The sequence below is a fragment of the Dipodomys spectabilis genome, unplaced genomic scaffold, assembly GCF_019054845.1.
Source record: "Dipodomys spectabilis isolate Male_0828 unplaced genomic scaffold, ASM1905484v1 ptg000083l, whole genome shotgun sequence".
Taxonomy (NCBI): Eukaryota; Metazoa; Chordata; class Mammalia; order Rodentia; family Heteromyidae; genus Dipodomys; species Dipodomys spectabilis.
Genome location: NW_024870760.1, coordinates 4,070,102 through 4,092,456, shown reverse-complemented (window position 1 = coordinate 4,092,456; position 22,355 = coordinate 4,070,102). Strand labels below are relative to the sequence as shown.

The following is a 22,355-nucleotide window of genomic DNA, read 5'->3' as shown; positions in this document are numbered from 1 at the left end:
AGGTATCGAAGTCACAGCTTAGAAAAGAAAGGCAAATGAGCCATTACTAAGAAGCTGAAAGGAAATGCAGCAGTCTATGTTTCAGAAAGAGCCAGTAGAGCAGGGGGACCACTGGTCTAGGATGTCAAACCAAAGTCAGGGAATGGAGTATGAATAGCCACGGTTACAGAAATCAGTTTAAGCTGCTAGAGTAGTGGAGCTTGGTCCTGACTTGCTTCATCTATGAAGGCGACAGGTTCATTTGAATTCATGTGGGACCCTAGTGTCCACCTGTTCCTTTTACCCGTCAACTTACACTATGCAGGATTGTTAGTTACCCTCTCTGTTCCTCCCATGCTCTCCTAGGGTGTTTTGTCTCTCTTTCTCCCTCCATATATGCCCTCTTTTCCACTTCTTCCATAGTAGTCATGCATGATTCTCCAGGAAAGGGTGGTAGTCAAGCCAAAGTGGGAAGTCAGGAAGGCCAGTAGATGAGAAGAGCTGTAGATTGTAGAGAGGCTCCCCTGTGGCTGATCCAGAATTAGATCTTGGCATGCAATTGGGAAAAAAATCAGGAGACAAAAGGGGCTTCCTTAAGACATTAATTTATTAACTTATGATAAAGAGCATGCTAAAAAAAAAGAGCATGCTGATGTTTTTCCTTTGTTCTATCAGAAGATATATAGCATAGTTTTAGTCAGTTTTAGGTCTTTAAGGAACTCAGAACACTGCCATTTAATAACAATGTTAATACATTTATGTGTTAACCATGTATGGTTGGCTATCTATCTCTCAAAAGCCTTTGTATCCTTGTCAGAGAACAAGGCTTCATGGAGAAGCTCTGCGCAGCAGACTCCCTCACAAAGTGGCCAGTTCTATGAGTAACCTCATCACCTTCAGATGATCTGGTGGAAGGCCAGACGGATCTGAGCCTCAGCCTGAGTCCCACCTGCATACAAAAGGCACAGTATATGCCTCACTCAAGGACAAATTAATGTATTTATGATCAACTTGTCAGAATACTGACACTGCTTTCTAAGGTTAACTTTATTAACTGTCCTGATGTGTCTAGAATTGTCACTTTTTAAAAAATGGTTTCGGCAAATCGTTTAAATAGGGATACAGGTGGACCCACTGCAACAATGAGATGTACAAGTTGTTATGTTGAAAAACGAACTTTACAACTTTGGTGGTGGGGGGGGAGGATTTGGTGGGGGCGGGTGGGGGAGAGGATGGGAAGGGATGGGAAGGGGAAACAAAGGAGGAGGCTACAATGCTTGATAAGAAATGTACTCATTATCTTGCCCGTGTAATTGTAACCCCTCTGTACGGTATTTTCACAATAAAAAAAAATGGTTTTGGCTCAGTCATACATTTTTATTTTTTTGCTAGTCCTAGAGCTTGACTGTGGGCCTAGGCACTGACCCTGAGCTCTTTTGCTCAAGGCAAGCACTCTACCACTTGTGCCACAGTGCCACTTCCAGATTTTTCTGTGTATGTGGTACTAATGAATTGAACCCATGGCTTCATACATGCAAGGCAAGCACTCTACCACTAAACCACATTCCCAGCCCTAGAATTGTCACTTTTAAGTACTACTAAATTCATTTCTTTGGCTTTCCCCCTACCTCAGAGACTTCCTCACTGAATTGAGTAAAAAAATTGCTAACAAACATAATGATTTCTTACCAAGGAACCTACCTCAGGTCATGAAGTTGAACCCTATTCAACTTTACTGTCACACATTCTTTCTTTGCCAAGAGCTTTGCCAATGACAAGGATGCCTTTCATGATGCAACACAAACTTAATAACAAAATGTGACAAAACCCTATCCAGATAATGTTACATTCATGAGAGATTGTAATGTAAAAGCAGAAGGAAACCAGAGACCACTAGGGGAAGAAATGGAGGGAAGGAAAGGAAAGGAGTGAAAGGGAGACCAAGGGGAGGAAGAAAAAGTAGGGGAAGGGGAAAAGGAAGAAGGGAAAGATCTTGAACAGGACTTAGAAATTTAGTTCAAACCAATCTTATTATTTGCTGGCCTTACTTCTAAATAAGTATATGATATCCTCTAAGGCTCAATTCACTCACAACTTCAAGGATCTGATAAAGAGGAAATGATAATATATGGTGGATATTCTGTGCATTGTACATCACTGTAGAATCAACATTTTATTTTTATTCTGACTAGTATGAAATGCATACATACAAAGAATAGCATAGAGATGGTAATAAATACTCAAGATAACTGAGTTCCCACTATTCAGTAAGTAGGGCTCAATCACAAGTGATCTCATGATACAGAAAAACATGAAAATTCTTTTTAATTGCTCCCATACTTTGGCTTTATGGTTGCAACTGACTTCATTTCTCCTCTTACAGACATATCCCTTTCCCTCTTCTCACACATATAAAACCTGTTCAGAGTGTATGATATGTTTGCCAATATTATGAAAACCCCATCCATGTACTTTAGAATCTGCCCTGGCTTCTCTGGGGATATGTTTCCTGTCACATGCAGAGCAAGAAGTCACTACAGGCTCATTGACAAGAGGGGCTTAATAGGCTCCTGCCTATTTCCTTCAGAAATTCAGAGGGCTCCAGAGATGCTGTCCATTTAAATTGAGGAGGGAAATGAACATGCACAGAGAATCCATTCTACAAACTTTCTAGGGAGTGTTTGCTTACAATAGTACCATAAAAATCCCACAAGATATAAGCCTCCTTCCCCTTTAACGTAAAATGAAATACAGTAAAATTTCCAGATTTTGAGTCCATGAGATTTCAAGGGGTCTGGAGTAAAAATAGGCTGCTCTAAACATGTAGGCAAGGAGAACAATACACATTTTCATACATAAGGAACAAGGTATATTTTGGAGAAACAGTGATGTATGAAGTATGATTATTGATACCTAGTATGTGATCTCTGATAAATACTGTTGTTGTAACCTGGACAGCCTCAGGAGTTGTTTTTTTCTTTTCTGGGTAATACTATTGTGAGAAGGATAGGATGCTGGGACAGAGAATATTTACAGATAGACCTTTATGTCATGTAAAGTAGCAAGGCACCACTGGCAGAAAGTTATAGAACTTAAGGGCAAGAGGAGAGCCAGGTGTACTATAAGAGCAGTGGCAACCCTGAATAAAGCTGTTCACATAGGAAAGTATCCCTGGTAAATATATCAAAATATTTGAGAATATTTGACACCAATGCCAAGTGTTGTAAAATGAAGTCATTTTTAACACTATTTCCAGGGCTCCGTGTTTGCTCCTGCTGGTACAAGACCTCCTGTTGCCCTAAGTTCTGCAAGAGAATTTCTGTAACTTAGTGGTTGCTCAGGCCACATGAGCCTACATCTGTGCCCTGAACACTTCCTGGTACCCAAGCCCATGGCTCACCTTCTTGCTACCCTCCACTGGAGTGGTCACAGCAGTATCTCACATTGTCTTTCTCTGCTGGGGCATCATTCTCTCTGGGACTCAGATAAGCTGAGGTTCTGGTTTCCACTGTGTGTTCAGGTTTCCTGCATTGATTTTTCTTCCAGAGACTTCACAAGCCAAGTGAAGGTGGGATTCTTGCAGGCCTTCCCACTGGATTTCAAAACCCTCTCAGACAAAATCAATGGAGATTTTTAATGAGATTGCTGCCACCTGCCACCCAAACCTTTAAAAGTTCTGTAAGACAATCACATTTCCTGGGCATTTCTCTAGTCTGTGTTTCTGTTGTTCCATATTAACCAGAATCTAGAACCTGATCTCTGGTCTGAAAGCCAGAGATTGACTTTAACATTAAATGTGAAAACTGAAGATTGATTCTAGGGACTAAGGCTCCTTGTGTGGTATTTATTTTTTTCATTTTTTTATTGTTGTTATAAATATGATGTACAGAGGGGTTGCAGTTACATAAGTCAGGAAAGTTTGGACAAGGTCACCCCTTTCCCTTGCTCTCTCAGTCTTTCCTTCCCATCTTCACCCATAGTTCATTTTCAATATAGTGTCCAGTGAGTATTCTTGTGGCATTTGTTCAACCTTTTCCCCTCCATTTCCTGAGTATTCTTGTGGCATTCATTCAACTCTTTTCCCTCCATTTCCTTGACTCCTATTAGACTCTCAAAGACATACAAGTGAACAAATAAAATGAAAAGGAAAGAAAACCAAAACAGCAAAAATGAAAACCCCCTTGTTTTCATTTCCTGGAGTTCATTTTGATAAACATTATTTTGTATCATCAGCTGCGTTTCGGGTGTGGTATTTATATGCCAATGCCTATGCCATACTCCTTATTCTTCCAGAAAAAAGTAGTTCGCTGCTACTTCCCCTATTTTACAGTGCGTGCACTAAAGCCTTCTGAAGGTATGTCAGAATTGTGGTAACAGTAGTAGAAAGAGAATTCAAAGTGCAGGTCTGTCAACTTCAAAACCATTCTCATGGCATCACAAAACATTTTCCCAAAAGAACTTCAAATGTTCGAATGTTCACTTCAATATATATCAGTCTATGCCTGCCATAAGCATACACGCACACCCAAGAAAAGACACAGACACACAGACACACAGACACAGACAGACACACACAGACATACACAGACACAGACACAGACACACACAAACACACAGACACACACACACACACACACCCCAATCACAGGGATTGTAATTAAGCTCTAACAGTGAGGCACTGTGAGGATAAGCAGCTTTAACTAGGGCAGCCTTAATTTAGAACTGGGGCGGGATAGATGGTGACACAAGCCAACTTAATTGGCATTTTAATTCTTTTTAAGATCAAGATCAAGTCACACTTCAAGCTTCTGGAGATGAGAATAAAATGGCAGATTTAGCTATGACCTGGAGGGGAATGCTAGGCTTCAATTACAGGAATCCTGCTCCTTTGGTGGGCGCTATGGCACATGGTCTCTCTACATGTGACAGTCTCCTGGAATGAGCAGATCTGAGAGCAAAGACACATGGGATGGTATATAGTTAGTGACAAATTAATGCAATTATTTCCAGTGCCAGAGCTTCAGAGCAGTTGTTACACAACAGTATTGAGGTACTAGCTGATGGCGACAGAGGGTACCTTTCCTTTCTAGTCAGAAGCCTGATAAAGTCAAGGCCATCCTTATAGACAAACCACTCAAAGCCTCAGAATAGAAAAAAATCGCCTTTAACTAATCTCATTTTTAAAAACATAAACTACACATTCCTTTTATTTAAAACAAACAAATGTACAGATATAACACAAAACTGTAAGTTTAAAAAGAAGCATCCAAACCCAATAAATACATCAAATAAGTACATATTAAAGAAAAGTGTGGAATAGACACCGCTAACCAGCACCATATTGTTAAGACCCTAGAACTCTCTCCACGTTGAGGAGCGGAAGCATGGTGATGTTCAGAAGGGCTCCTTTGAACTCTGAAACTCCCTCTCAATCCACGGAATGAGAAGGATGCACCACAGCTGAGAGGCTGCTGGAGAAGAGGCTATGGGGACTCTCAGACAGACCAAGGCAGAGAGAGCTCCATAGCACCATCCAAAAAGCTTACAAGGCAGACTCCTTGGACTCCTGTCTGAGTCCTAACCAAGAAGCGCCCCCAAACTCAAAAGACAGGTGACTGGCTGGCTCGGAGGATGTGAAGGAGAGCTGCATTAGGTCAGGCCAAAGTGAACTGTGTGGATCAACCGGAAGAGCCAGTGAAGTCAGTGCAAATCGTTCTCAAACGGTCCAACTGGAATAATGAAAGACACCCAAATAGAAAGGAGATGTGTATACAGGAGTCCCCTAAGCAATTTGGAGGGAGGCAGTAGAGGAAAGTTCAGGAATATATGATGCCTATGAGTGGCTGGGAGATGAGGGATACCGATAAGCTCGCTACTGTAATGCAACAAAGCACTACAAGCTTAGCAGCTTCAGCCCCACCTCTTGGTTAGTTCTCCACCTCCTTAGTCACAAGTCCAGTATAGCTTGTCTTGGTTCTCCACTTAGGGTTGGTTCCATTAAGCTATAATGGACCTCTATGGCTTGGGATCCTCTTCAGCATTCATTCATGGTTTTGGCAGAATTTGGTTCCATGCTGTTGTAGGAACTTCAGTCCCCAGGCTCTTGCTCACCTCTTCTCATAATACAGTAGTTCATTTCTTCAAGGCCAGGAGAAAGCTACCATTGTACAGAGTAGCTTATCTTTTAAAGACTCACCTAATGAGACCAGACCCATTCGGAAGAAGTTTCATATGATTAACGAATTGACAGGAGCTTTGACTACATGTGTCAAAGGTCTTCATCTTTTCCAACTCAAGTGACCCAGTGATGGGAATGTCTGTCATGTTGCAAGGCCCCACTCACCCTTAGGACAGAGCCTGCCCAGAGCATACAAACCATGAGCTGACACTCTTGGGAACCAGCTAAGAAGTCTGCTCAATAGTCCATTAAAACATCAAAAAGATTCAATCATAAAACACAAGGAGACCCAAAGAGAGCAAAGCCATTCAGTGTTGTGGTCAGGAAGGCACAGAATTCCTGCTTGCTAAGGGGGCTTAATCCCACTTAGAACAACAGAAGAAAAGTGAAAGTGTTAGGTAGAATGGAAGGTGAGACACACTGACTTTAAGCAATTAATACATGTACTCAATGTATATTTGCTTATAATACATAAAATAAATAAAACATCACCAAATATTACCTGTGAAAAGTTGGCAATGAATTGTTTACTAAAGCAAAACCCTCTAGGATTCACTACTCATTTTTTGACTGTTTGATTCATTTTAAACAATAAAAATACACTGGGGTCAGAAAAGACATTTGTGAATATCCAGGACAAGGTTTTGAGACTAATGTCTCATTTTTCTGGCTCCCATTTTGTACTATGTAAACTCTACTTGAATGACATAGATAAGAGCTGTTGAGTATTTCAAGCAGGTGCTTGCATGGAACAGGTTCCATGACATGAAGCTTGGTAAGTTAGTCACATCTCCAAAAACAGATCTTGCTTGTAGTTATTTTTTTACATGGAATTAAGTCCTTAAGACTACCCAGCACAGACATACAGATTTCCAAGAAGCTGGGAAATATATGGAAAAGGCATGATGTTAAGCAAGTTTATACAAAGAGGATATGATACAATACTATGCAAACATAAAATACTGGTTTATTTCAGAAGCTTTTCTAGAATTGTTTAGAGGTACTGTTCCATTCTTAAGAGGCTGCCTAAGCAGTAAGAACAGAGGCCCTTTTGTTCTAGGTAAGAGTACAGCTATAAACAAGCTGGCCAGAATGATCCAGAAATTCTTGAGAGAAAAACCCAACCTGGCTCAGCCACTGTTAAAAAGTAGTCGGCAATAGAGAAACATGTATTACTTTAAACAAAAACTAAAATCAGAAATATTTTCCTATTTTATTATACTGTCTTAGGGAAGAAATGATATAAATAATAAGTAACATTTATTTGATGTATTCTAAGAATCTTAGGTTACTAAGAGCTTCATGGTAGTGAAGTGAAGATTAATGTTATTATCCCACCTGTAGATAAGAGACCAGGGCCCTGCACGTTCACTAACAGAAGTGATCACTGGAGCTGATTACTCAGCAGCCTTAGAGAAAACAACATGGATGGCGACCAGATTTTAAAGTATGCTTTCAGCATGATGATTACTATTTTTTCCATAGCCCCCATTCTTTTTTAAAATTTTATTTTATTTTATTGTGAAGGTGATTTACAAGGGGTTAGAGTTACGTAAGGTAGACAATGAGTACATTTCTTGTCGAAGAACCGTGTTACCTCCCTCCCTTGCTTTCTCTCACTTTCCCTCCCCACTGATGCCCATCCCCACCACAAGTGGAAAGTTCATTTCCAACATAGTGTCTTGTGAGTATTGCTGTTGCATTGGTTCACCATTTGTCCTTTGTCTCACCATTTTATTCCCCTTCCCTTCCCCAAAACAGATAAATGTATATATAAGACACAGGGTAACAAAATCCAAAACAGTGACAACAAGGAATAAACCAGAGGGGGAAAAAATGAATGAAAAAATAAATAACTTCATTAAAAAAGTATTTCTTCTGGAGTTAAGGTAATTTTCATGTGAAAACACAGAGAAAGTAAGCTGCAGTATTGAGATAAGACAAAAGCCTCCTACTGATGTGTTCATTGAATGGATCTCAAGACAATGGTGGTTTCCAAGCCAAAAAAATAACAGCTTCCTTCTTCCTCCCCACACCCCCCATGACATAAAGCAGAGCAGTGATAAAGAAAGACTGTAATCTTATGGCTTTTGTATCACTGTCAGCACAGGAACAGAGGATATTAATAAAGGCAAACTGTCATTATTCTCTTTAGCAATGGGAGTTCAAACTGTAAGTGTCAAAAAAAACTCTTAATGACTAGAAAATCTAATACAACAGGGCAATTTTTATATCTGAATCAAATTACAAACAGTCTAATGTAAATAGCAAGAAAACAATCTTCTTGACCAAATTTGTGTGTGTGTGTGTGTGTGTGTGTGTATGTGTGTGTAGGTCGAACTCAAGGCCTGGATGCTGTCACTGAGCTTCAACACTAGTGTTCTATCACTTGAGACACAGCTCCACTTCTGGCTGGTTTTTGGTAGTTTATTGGAGATAATAGTCTCACAACTTTCCTGCCCAGGCTGGCTTAGAACCACTCACCTCAGATTTCAGCCTCCTGATTACAAATCGTGAGTCACCAGTGCCAGGATTTGATCCATGTTTTACAAACAAATATTCAGTTAAGGCACAGAGCAGTACCATTTAGGAGGTTCAAAGAACATACACACTTGCTTAAATAACAGCAGACACTGGATTCTAAAGATGCACAGCAATGGGTAAAGTGGTCTGTGTGGGTAGCACTATCAGCTAAAAGAATATTAAGTGGGTAAAAAATGACAGTTGGAGGGAGGAAAGATAACAACACAATGGTTATCTCACTTTTGTCTTGCATAATAGCACCTGCAAGACCTATATTAGTTTTCTCTTCACACTTGTCTTCATTTGTAGATTCACATTTCAGATAATCTCAAAGTTTTAGTGTCCTCTGAAATGGCAAGTAAGGCTTTGCTGCATGAGCAATAGAAAACAACAGGGCTAGTTAGAATAGTGTCTCTCCCAAAGTACGTTCCATGGAAAATGTGTGTGCTGCAAGATGCTAATTGATCTTTTTCTAAACTCAGAAAAAGATTCCACAGCTGAATAATAAGTATGAAGACTGCCTCACACAAACAAACTCGAATGGGATTTCTGATTTCTCATCATTCAGCAGTCTGACGTGAATGATATGTTTACAAGAAGATGAACCTAAGTGGAAGTTCCAAGGGGTGGCCCAGGGAATGCACATCTTCTTCATCAGCAACCGCCCTCTCATTCTGTGACAAAGTGTATTCCTCTCTCATGAATCTCATGCAAAGCTCTAATGTATGCATTTTAAGTTCTTCCTCTGGCCACCCATCCTAAAGAACGACTATCCCCAGCTTTTCCCATGTGTACATTGGAGCAGCTGGGCTGTGTGTAGTGTTCTTCACTCTCTTTGAGTATGGAACTTCCTTTGACAAGAAGAATCTACTATTAATGACTGTGCAGGGCTGGGAAGGTGGCTCAGTGGTAGAGCACTTGCCTTATATGCATGAGGCCCTGGGTTCGATTCCTCAGCACCACATAAGCAGAAAAAAAAGCCAGAAGTGGTGCTATGGCTCAAGTGGTAGCACGCTAGCTGAGGAGCTGAGGGACAGCACCCAGGCCCAGAGTTCAGGCCCCACAACCGGACCCAAAACAAAAAACAACTGTGCAAACTAAACACTAAAGGTCCATAAATATAGTTCAGAAAAAAATCAGACTAGAATTATTAAGGTGATAGTTCTTCTCATTCACTACTGCTACTAAAGATGGTTTTTGTTTCTCCTGATCAGAGAGAGTAGACTGGGTCACCTTCCTATAATTCTAGAAGATAGTTATTAGTAAACTTGATAAGCTGCCTCAAACACACAGGTAAGAAAATTCAACTCATCCTCATGGGTTTTGACCTACTTAAAACACTCAAGCTCCTATCAAATGTAATATCAAAAAGCATTGGTATCCAGATACAATAGCTCAAGCTTGTAATTCTAGCTATTTGGGAGCAAGACATGGGGGAACAAGGACCATGGTTCAAGGACCATGGATCATGGGCCAAAAGAAGTCTGAGACTCATCTCAACCAATGCCTGGGTACAGTAGCATGCACTGATTATCCTCAGATAAACAGGGAAGCACAAGTAGAGGATCACAGCCCAGGCCAGCTTAGGCATAAAACAAGCCCATATACTTGGAAAATATTCAAGACAAAGGGGGGCTCAAGTGGTAGTGCCTGCCTTGCAAGTGTGAGGATCTGAGTTGAGTCCTCAGTACTGTCTCACCTACAAAGGCACTGGTTATAAAGTAGTGGCAGGTTAATAACCTAAAATCTTACTCTGGGTTGATCAAATGATCAAAAGCTGAGAGTGGTCTAGGATATCTAGTATTTATAACTGCATACTCTGAAGGAACACACTACAGGGACGCAAGAAAAAATTTATTTTGTCAAGAAATATTCCTTGTTTTCAAACACACACACTGCTAACCCTCTTCTGCATGTGTATTTATTACTTAAATGCACCTAAAGCTAACATGAATTTTGAGTAGGAAATTCAAATTTGTTTTAAAATTTCAAGCTTTTGTAGGTAGCTGTATCTACATATTAATCAGTACATAGTTGGCTATAAAATATTTGGGGTATTTACATGGAACAACATGAGCTATGGTAGAAAAGCTTATTTTGCTAACCTTTGGAAGATGTTAAGTCCTTCAGGAAAAGACTAAGATGCAGCCAGGTGCTGGTGGCTCATGACTGTAATCCTAGCTACTCAGGAGGCTGAGATCTGAGGATCACGGTTCAAAGCCAGCCCCGGCAGGAAAGTTTGTGAGACTCTTATCTCTAATAAACTACCAGAAAACCGGAAGTGGTGCTGTGGCTCAAGTGGTAGAGCATTAGCCTTGAGCTGAAGAGCTGAGGATAGTACCCAGGCCCAGAGTTCAAGCCCCAAGACCACAAAAAAAAAGACTAAGATGCCTTTGTGGAAATTAATTGAAAACTGCAAACAAAGACAAAGAAGGGAAGAACCAACCCTGATTAGCTCTGGAACCCCAGTGAGAATAATGTATATTGATTCCTAAGGCATTAGAAGGATGATTTCTACTTCTGACAACACAGTGAAAGGCATCCTTGGAGCAGCCCTCTACTAGAAACCTCTAAAGTGGTGAATAAAAATAAAAAAAGACCAAGCTTTAAAAATAAGAGAGTAAGGAACATTTTGAAGCCAAAAGTTAAATAAGAACAAGTACTAAAGGAGTCTTCACCAAAGCAATGAATTTGAGGTTTTGTTGCCATATATTCTTACAGTATGGAAGATAGGAGATAAAGCCCAAGGAATTCTGATATGTGGGAACAAATGGAATATTGCTGTTGGATACAGCTGTGCCTCCAAAAAAAATGATACCCTAAGTATAAGTGGTGAACTAGAAATAACCCAGTCTCAGTGCCCAGGCTACCCCTGTGGCCTCAAAGAAAATTACTGGTCTTACTTAAGTAGATGAGGGAACCATCTCTTTCTATGAGAATTTATAGCCATAGGCCTGCTCTTAGGCAGTTTTATAACCTAAAATTGTACTCTGGGTGGGTCAACTACTCAAGCCAATAACAGAAAATGGTTAAAGTTGAGGATGTTTAAGATATCTCATATATAAATACATATACCCAGTGGAGGAACACAGAACAGAATTTCCTACAGATATGTAAGATATATAAGATATATAAGAAAAACAGGCTAACATTTTTAAACAACCATAACAAAAAAAGAAACAAAAAATACCCCAGAGCAGCATGAGTGAGGTTCAGCATGAACACAGAAAGTTGAATGTAACTTGCAAAGACCTCAATATGGAAAATATCTGATGCAAAAGATAAAAAGAAAATAATAGACTATAAATTTTGTGTATGGAGCAAGACACAATTCTTAAAGATGACCAATCTAATCTAAAAAAAAAAAGAACAATTAAATGTTCTAGAATAAAAATTTAGTAAGTGAAACACAAGCCTATTGGATAGAGCTAATAATATATTAGACATAGCTAAGAAGTGAACTGATGACTGGAAGTTGTCCAGAATGTTAAAACAAAGAGATAAGAATCATAAAACAGAGATAAGAGAGATGAAAGATTAAGCAGGAAGATATAATATTCTAGAAATCACAAGAACAAAATAAAGGGTGTGGGAGAGTGACAATATTTGAAGTGGTAATGGTATGTTCTAGAATATACTAAGTAGAAGTAAAATGAGGGGAAGAAGGGGAAATGGGAATTAATCCATGTGTAGACATTGTTAGTATTATGCTCACCTTTGGTCCTCAGCTCCACCCACACCTGGGCCCCCTCCCATTCCTGGAGTTCCTTCCATACAGCTGGCCCCTCCCTCTCTCCACCCAGACCCACCTGAACTCCCATCTACCTCACTTCCTATCCCTCAGACCCTTTTACTACCTGGATGGTGTGGCAGAGGTCATATGTTCCCTCTTGGGGGAAATATGGCTCCTCTAATAAACCTTCTAATAATCTTTCTCCTGTGCCTGCCTGCCTCTGCGTGGTCCCCTGGGATGGATGTGTGTGATCCTCCTTTTTCAGACATATTATAAGGAGAATAGAATACTATATAAATTTAAAAGTAGACTGAAGGAAACACACTCCTATATTAGCCACAGTAACCAACACTTTCCAGGAGTCCCAGTGTTCCTATCTAGGACTATATTTTTGTGTCAAAGCCAAACATTCACTTGTTAATCCTCCCCAAATCACAAAGATCTGTATATCAACAATGGTGATAAAAGAACCACTTTAAGGAAACACCCTGAACCATGAACCCTTAGGCAACTTTCAAACTCTTTCAAAAACTAAGTTACCCTTGTTTACTCAAGGAACTCCTTGGGGAGAAAACTGATTCATCACTGTACGTGCATCAAACAAGGAGTCCTCAAATTAAGAAAAAGAACATTTGTTTCTGAATTTAGTCATCAACAATACCACCTCTCCCAGGAAGATACTCAGTCCAGTCTCAATTCAATGTCTAGAGTTGTGGATGATAGACTTATCCTGGAATTCTTACTTGCAGGCAATACAATCTGTGCAAACATGAAAACATCCTGTTACACCCAGATCAATGCCTCCAGCCAAGTAGAACAGTCAATAGAAAAATGTAAGGAAAAAGAAATCTCACTTTCTAAGACAGATCTTGATGAGTTTATGAGATTTCAGGATCAAGACACTACATTAGGTGTGGGAAATGTGGTTGAGGTCAGTACTGAATGTTATTGACAGCCACCTTCATCAAATATGTTTGAGATAGACTGAATGGATTTGATTTGTCTTAGTCATGGTCAACAGAATGATGATTATGGTAAAATTTGCCAGAAGCCAAGCTGGTATAGAAATAAGAAGTAGATATCATTGGAAGACAACTTCCCTGAGTCTCTTAGTTCTTTCCATCATGTAAGTAGATGTACCAATAAATTTTTATTCTGTACTATTACATGGAGATGTCTATATAATGACCAGATTTCTTTAGTTGAACATAATTAAGACAATGTCTCTTTCTAGAACATGGGTCAGCCAGGCTCACTGCCCATAATGAAAGATTTGGGTTACCGAAACTCAAGGTTTCTCTTTTATAACCCAATCCATTTAAGCCCATGCACATCTCCTCTGAGATGAGAATTAATATAAATAATGTTAGTTCTATATTCCTTGTTATGCTCTAATAGTCTTTTATCTCTAAGCCAGTATTCTCAAATCTTCTTCCAATATCATGAAAATACAACCAGATAAATTGTTAGGTTGCAAGGAGGGTAAAGTTTCAAACTGTTCTTAACACAAACAATCAAAATAAAATGAATAAAAATTCAGAGTCAATTTATAGAAGAAAAATAGGAAATATGTGATAATGGTGTAATTTAGAACACTACTGTGATATGACTTTGCATTCACTGGTTTGGCAAAAACTGAAGATTTGCAATAGGAAGGAACTTAGTATAAATATTACTTGTGAGAGAATAAATTGATACAAACACTTGGAAAAATAATTTGATCTTCTAGTATATATCCTATGACCCAGCAATATCATTAATTATAGTAGGTAACCTCGTAAATCTGTTTTACACATACACCAACATATTGAACTAAGAAAACATATGGTATTATTTTTGTAATAGAAAAGCATTTAAAGCAGCCCAAACACATATCATTAGGAAGATCACCTATCACCTGAACCTTGTGGTATATTTACATAGTAAAATAGGAGGACTATTAGACACATACTGTAAAGTAAGTTGTAGAAGAATACAAATATAATTCTTTTTTTCTTTTTTTATTAATAATTTTTTATTTTAAAATACTGTACAGAGGGGTTACAATTACATGAGCAAGGTAATGAGTACATTTCTTATCAAGCATTGTTGGCTCCTCCTTTGTTTCTCCTTCCCATCCCTTCCCATCTTCCCCTCTCCCCCCACCCCCTCCCCTGCTAAAGTTGTAAAGTTCGTTTTCGACATAGTGTCTTGTACATCTCATTGTTGCAATGGGTCCACCTGTATCCCTATTTAAACAATTTGTTTTTTCCCTTCCCCTCCCCAAATTATACCGACATCAAATACAGTGAAAACAGGGTTATACCGTGGGGGAGGGACATACAAAGCAACAAAACAATCACCTTAGTTCTTTTTCATTTCACCACCATGGGCTAAACATGGAAAATATTTTGGTGGGTGGCCAGCTTGTTTCCTTCATAAACATTTTTCCTATATTTAAATAGCTAGGAAGTAATTAAATTCATAAATGCTCAGGGGTCAGCTGTTAGAGAGAAAGAATAAACAATGGAACACAGGGTACAGATACTCTGGCATGCCCGTTTTTTCTGCCTGCCTCTACATTTGCATTGGTTTTAAATAAACCAAAATGCTTGGTGAGCTACCTCTAGGCCTGAGGGAAAATGAGTATTTCCAACTTTACTTTTAGTAAAGTTTCCAAATCTGTAACAAAGGTCAGGAGACAAAGAAGATTCCATTTTAGGATTGGTGGTGGCTGTTGCATTTTTGTTTGACTGTAACTGTAAAAGGCTAGTTATCCTGGAAGGTATGTAGTCATTGAATAGTTGTCTTAACATAAGCCTGAAACACATAGAAATAAATGTTGTATGGTAGATCCAGTTACAAGAATGGAGTAGTCATTACTTAAAAGGCTAAATTTGGAGTCTTTATTGGAGCGCCAGACAACTAAGGATAAAGACTTGACTGTGGTTATAGTCAACATATCCTTCAGTTAAAGATCAGAGTAATACTGCATTCACTGCCTGGAAGAAGATTTACATCCTGTTCATCTAAGTGGCATGGTAAGGTGGGCTCCTCATGGGTCTTACACATTCGCTTTCCTTTTCAGAAACAAATTAGAAAAGTCTGTGGAGGACAGGCCTCTGAGCTTTCTCAGCTAGCTCATTTTCCTTCTGCAGAGATGCTCAAACCATTCCTCCAGGATCCTTAAGGACATAAGCAATATAAACATGACTATCTCCGCAGGCATCTATCTGTTCTCCCAAATCATTTCCTTTTTTCCTAAATTTTATCATTTCCTCTTCCTAATTCTTTTTTTTTTTTTTATTGTGAGAATACCGTACAGAGGAGTTACAATTACATGGGCAAGAAAACGAGTACATTTCTTGTCAAGTATTGTTGCCTCCTCTTTGTTTCCCCTTCCCATCCCTTCCCATACTCTCCCCTCCCCCCACCCGATGCTCCCCCCACTCCCCACCAAAGTTCTTAAGCTTGTTTTTCAACCTAAGGACTTGTACATCTCATTGTTGCAATGGGTCCACCTGTATCCCTAGTTAAACTATTTTTTTTTCCCTTCCCCTCCACAAATTATACCAACATCAAATACAGTGAAAGCAGGGGTTATACCGTGGGGGTTCTTCCTAATTCTTAACTCCAGTGTGTTGTCTTTTCTTTCAAAGACCTGAATTTCATTTTCTAGATGAAAAGATCAGTACCATCTTGACACATTTTTCTGTATGTTTTTATAATTCCTCTTATTCTTCATATGAGCCACATCAGTCCAACAATTACTTCCACCTCCATTAGACCATGTCTCTCTGTTCCTCTTCTCTGCAGATACAGCAAACACTGGGGTAAACTCACAAGGTGCTGAAACCAATCTGTCTCCATCTAGAATAGCAACCCGTGGTTATCTCAACCCCTCCTGGTATATTCAACCATTTAATCAACTTTATGACTTCCTATGGACTCTTTTCTGAAGTATCCTTACATAATAGACCAAAACAGTCTTAGAGGTAGAAGGAACTTTAAGGAGTCTCATCTGGTCTGAAGAGCCAAATATCCATTATCTACAGGGAACTCAAGAAACTAACCCTTACCAGATCTAACAAACCAATCATTAAATGGGCAAGGGAGCTAAAGAGAGACTTCTCAGAAGAAGAGATAAAAATGGCAAACACATGAAAAAATGTTCATCCTGGCTGAAAAGGAAATGTAAATAAAAACAACCCTGAGATACCACCTTACCCCAGTCAGAATGGCCCACATCCTAAATTCAGCCAATGACAAATACTGGCAGGGATGGGGAGAAAGAGGAACCCGACTGCATTGCTGGTGGGAATGTACACTAATACAACCACTTTGGAAAGCAGTCTGGAGGTACCTCAGAAAGCTAAATATAGACCTCCCCTATGACCCAGCCGCCACTCCTAGGATCTACTCTGAACAACAGGAACCAGTATACAAGGACACATGCACCTCCATGTTCATTACAGCACTGTTCACAATAGCCAAGGTATGGGAACAACCCAGATGTCCAACTACAGGTGAGTGGATCCAAAAACTGTGGTACTATATATAATGGAATATTATGTAGCCATTAGAAAGGACAAAATATCCCAATCCAGTAGACGGAGAGAAATAATTAAAATTAAATCAGAATTAAATGAATTAGAATCCAAAAAAACATAGAAAGAATCAATAAAACAAAGAGTTGGTTCTTTGAAAAAATTAAAAAAATTGACAGACCCTTAGCAAATCTTATCAGAAAAAGAAGAGAACACACCCAAATAAATAAACTCAGATGAGAATGGAAACATCACCACAGAAACAACCAAGATTCAGAACATTATAAGGGAATATTTCTCAAAACTTTATGCTAATAAATTTGAGAACTTGGCAGAAATGGATCTTTTCCTAGCAAATATTGATGTGCCTAAACTAAACCAAGATGAGTTAAACCATCTTAACAGGCCCATATCAAGTATTGAAATAGAAACAGCAATAAGAGACCTCCCAGCTAAGAAAAGCCCAGGACCAGATGGTTTTACAGCGGAATTCTACAAGGCATTCAAAGCAGAGCTCACACCAATACTCCTCTAACTCTTCAATGAAATTGAAAGAGAAAGTTCACTAATGAACTCATTCTATGAAGCCATAACCCTCATCCCAAAACCAGGCAGGGACTCATCAAAGAAAAAGAACTATAGGCCCATTTCTTTGATGAACATTGATGCAAAATTTCTCAACAAAATTTTGGCCAATCAATTTCAACAATTCATCCACAAAATCATATACCACGATCAAACAGGATTCATTTCAGGGATGCAAAGCTGGCTCAATATACGCTAATTATTAATATACGCTCAATTAATATAATTCATCACATCAACAGGAGCAAGGATAAGAAGCACATGGTTATCTCAATAGATGCAGAAAAAGCATTCGACAAGATCCAACACCCCTTTATGATGAAGGTTTTGGAAAAATTAGGAATCCATGGAACATTCCTCAATACAAGAAAGGCTGTATATGACAAACCTACAGCCAGCATTGTACTTAATGGTGAAAAACTAAAGCCATTTCCTCTTAACTTAGGAACGAGACAAGGATGTTCACTCTCTCCACTGCTCTTCAATCTAGTATTAGAATGCCTAGCTACAGCAATAAGACAAGATGCAAACATAAAGGGGATCCAACTAGGGAAAGAAGAAATAAAACTCTCCCTCTTTGCAGATGACATGATCTTGTATTTAAAAAATCCCACGAACTCCACTCCCAAATTACTCAAGCTGATTCAAAACTTTGGCAAAGTAGCAGGGTATAAAATTAACCCTCAAAAATCAATGGCTTTTCTGTATGCCAACAATGAGAAAAGTGTAGCTGAATTTAGGAAAGCAATTCCATTCGTAATAGCCCCACAAAAAATAAAATACTTAGGAACTAACTTAACCAAAGAAGTGAAGGACCTCTATGATGAAAACTTTAAAAACTTGAAAAAGGAAGTCAAAACAGAACTTAGAAAGTGGCAAAAAACTCCAATGCTCCTAGATTGGAAAGATCAACATCATGAAAATGGCAATACTTCCCAAGGCTATCTACAAATTCAATGCGATACCTATCAATATTCCGTCCTCATTCTTCAAGGAAATAGAAGAGGCAATCCAAAAATTCATATGGAACAAAAAAAGACCCCGAACAGCTAAAATGATCCTCAACAGAAAGAACACTGCTGGAGGAATATCAATACCAAATTTCAAACTCTACTACAAAGCCATAGTAATCAAAACAGCTTGGTACTGGCACAAGAACAGACCTCAGGACCAATGGAATAGAATTGAAAACACAGAAATGAACCCACAGACCTATAGCCATCTAATTTTCAATAAGGGAGCTAAAAAAAATAGAATGGAAGAAAGACAGCCTCTTCAGTAAATGGTGCTGGCAAAATTGGTTAACTACTTGCAGAAAACTAAAGCTAGATCCTTATATATCACCCTGCACCAGAATCAACTACAAATGGATCAAAGACCTCAGAGTCAAAGCAGACACCCTGAAAACATTACAGGATGGAATAGAAGAAACCCTAGGACTCCTTGGCACAGGCTGAAATTTTCTTAATAGAGACCCAGAAACACAACAAATCAAAGAAAGGTTGGACAAATGGGATTGCATGAAATTGCAGAGCTTCTGCATGGCAAAGGACATAGGTAGCAAGATTAATAGAAAGCCCACGGATTGGGAGAAGATCTTCACTAGCCTTACAACAGACAAGGATCTCATATCTAAAATATACCTGGAACTCAAAAAATTAAATCCCCCAACAACAAATCTTCAAAGAAACAACTGCCCAATAAATAAGTGGGCTAAAGACTTAAAGAGAAACTTCTCTGAAGAAGAAAGAAGGATGGCCAATAGACACATAAAGAGATGCTCAACCTCCCTCGCCATAAAAGAAATGCAACTCAAAACAACACTGAGATACCACCTCACCCTAGTTAGAATGGTTATAGTCAAGAACTCTAGTAACAACAGATGCTGGAGGGGATGTGGACAGAAGGGAACCTTACTGCATTGTTGGTGGGAGTGTAAACTTATTCAACCACTTTGGAAAGCAGTATGGAGGTTCCTCAAAGACTCCACATAGATGACCCAGCAATCCCATTTCTGGGCATTTACCCAAATGATCATAAACAAGGCCACACTAAAGCTACCAGCACAACTATGTTTATTGTAGCATTATTTACCATAGCTAAGATATGGAACCAACCCAGATGCCTCTCAGTAGATGAATGGATCAAGAAAATGTGTTATATATACACAATGGAATTCTATGCCTCCATCAGAAAGAATGACATTTCCCCATTTGTTAGGAAATGGAAAGGCTTGGAAAAAATTATATTAAGTGAAGTAAGCCAGGCCCAAAGAAATTAGGTCCCATGTTTTCCCTTATTTGCAATAACTGGTATAAGTCTGAATCAAGCAGAAAAGGTTAGATAAGTTGATGTTAGGGAAATGAACCCTAAGATATGTATTTAAATGTTTTTTTTTCTTTCAGGGGATTGTTTCTAACACATTTATAAGATGATTTCTTTGTTGCTTTGTATGTCCCTCCCCCATGGTATAACCCCTGCTTTCACTGTATTTGAGGTTGATATAATTTGTGGAGGGGAAGGGAAAAAACAAATCGTTTAAATAGGGATACAGGTGGATCCATTGCAACAATGAGATGTACAAGTTGTTATATGGAAAAACAAACTTTACAACTTTGGTGGGGGGGGGGGGGAGGAGGACTAGGTGGGGGGGAGGATGGGAAGGGATGAGAAGGGGAAACAAAGGAGGAGGCTACAATTCTTGATAAGAAATATACTCAAAAAAAAAAAGAAATATACTCATTATCTTGCCCATGTAATTGTAACCCCTCTGTACAGTATTTTCACAATAAAAAAATAAAATAAAGTAAAATAAAAAAATAAAAAAGGAAGGACAAAATAAAAGCATCTACAGGGCAATGGATGGAACTAGAGAAAATCATTTTGAGCAAGGTAAGCCAAGAGTAGAGAGACAAATGGCATATTGTCTCCCTGATACATGAATGCTAAAGCCAAAATGCAAGTCAATATGACAAAGTAAACAGGACTCAAGAAACAAAGGATTTCCACTCATTTTTGTCGTATCATTGCTAAATGACTTCATGTTCTTGACCACATATATGGTGTCTATGTGAATATGTGTGTGTGTGTGTGTGTGTGTGTGTGTGTGTGTGTGTGTACGCGCACATCTGAGGGAAGGTAGGTGGAGGAAACAGAATCAGAGGGAAATGGGAAAACATACAACTGCGGGGCCCATCAGCTGCACTGGACATTGGAGGAAAATGAACTAAGCAACTCAAGGGCAGTGATGGGAGGGAGGGATGAAAGGGAAAGAGGGAACAGCTTACACTAAGCAAAAGGAAAGAAATGTACATATCACCTGATGTGGAAGAAATAGTTGTATTGTCAAAGCTCATAGAATTCACAAACTTTATAGACCATGTTAATGACAATTTGCCTTGTGGTTAAAATGTGTTTGTGACTTTAACTAAATATCACTATTCCACAATACTGTGAAATATGTGAAATTTATGTAATCACCTAATCTCAATTAAAAAATTTTTTTAAAGAGTACCTGGTCTTTAGCAGAAGAGACACTGAAGCCAAAAGAGGCTTACGAGATGTGCAAAAAGTCTCCCAGTTGACTGATGATGGGATTTTAACTAGATATTGTAGGTCCCAATCCCTCTGAAAATATATTACCTTCTCTGTTCAAGATTTAACCATGGAGAGGTTATTGTTCACATAGAAAGACATTTCTCTTGCTATACTTTTTTTCTTTTATTGTGGTGCTGAAGATAGAACCCATGGCTTCATACATGCTAGACAAGTAGTCTATCACTATTCTACCCATTCAGCCCGTTTACCATTATTTAGTGAAATAGCATCCATATTTGACAACATGGGTGAATTTTCAGTATATAAACTGTGGGTGTCTGAAATGCAGAATTGCCAGCCAGCTCTTCAGCCCATAGATCACTATGTATGTAACAGGGGAGCATCAGGCCATTTATATCAAAGCCTGTTGGTAGGTAGCTACTGTATAACTGCTTTTTACCTACAAGCAGCAGTGTATATAGTTGTGTTGTTCCCTGTCTCTCAGGGGCAAATACCTATGACATCTTGTAAGATGAGTAATCAAAAGAGAAAATTAGAAAAAAAAGATAAAAATGCATCAAAGAAACAAACAATAATGCTGGAAGTGACTTGAGAATCTATTGTAAATGGAATTATAGAAGCGGCAGCTGAGTGTGGCACAGTGACCCTGCTGCTGCTGTCTGAGACCCCTGGCGTGCAGCCAGGGAGAGCAAGCTGATCACATAAAGGAGACGGTTCTGACACAAGGCATAAAGATGCCCAGAGGAAGTGAGGCTGGAAAAAATTTACATTCAGAGAATCTTCAGAGATATTTTACAGCATTCAAAGTACAAGGAATAAAATGTCAGCAGCTCATACAAACTAAGAAAGGTATATAATTCATCAAGGCCCAGGAAACATGCATACTCATATTGTAAGATATATGATAGGAGAAAGAGCCAGCACTGTCCAAACTGCTTTTCAGAATTTATTTTTTTTCTTGGTTTTCTTTTCTTAAAGTTTTATTTTATTGTAAAGATGCTGTACAGAGGGGTTACAGTTACATGAGCAAGGTAAAGAGTACATTTCTTGTCAAGCATTGTTTCCTCCCCTTCTTTGTTATTCTACTCTCCCTTCCCTCTGTCACTCCTCCCCAGCCCCCAGTGTTGTAAAGTTCACTTCCAACATTGTGTCTTGTGCATATGATTGTTGCAAAGGGTCATCCTGTGTCCTTGTTTCAGCATTTTATTATTCTCCTTCCTCTCCCCAAATTAGATAAATGTATATATATATATACAAGATGCAGGGCACCAAA

At 38.9% G+C, this 22,355-nt stretch overlaps 1 protein-coding gene across 2 annotated transcripts in view; it reads right to left on the bottom strand.

Moving 5' to 3' along the window:
- Ldlrad4 (low density lipoprotein receptor class A domain containing 4) overlaps positions 1–22,355 on the bottom strand; it is a 347,246-nt gene that overhangs the window by 114,737 nt on the left and 210,154 nt on the right. The window lies entirely within an intron of this gene.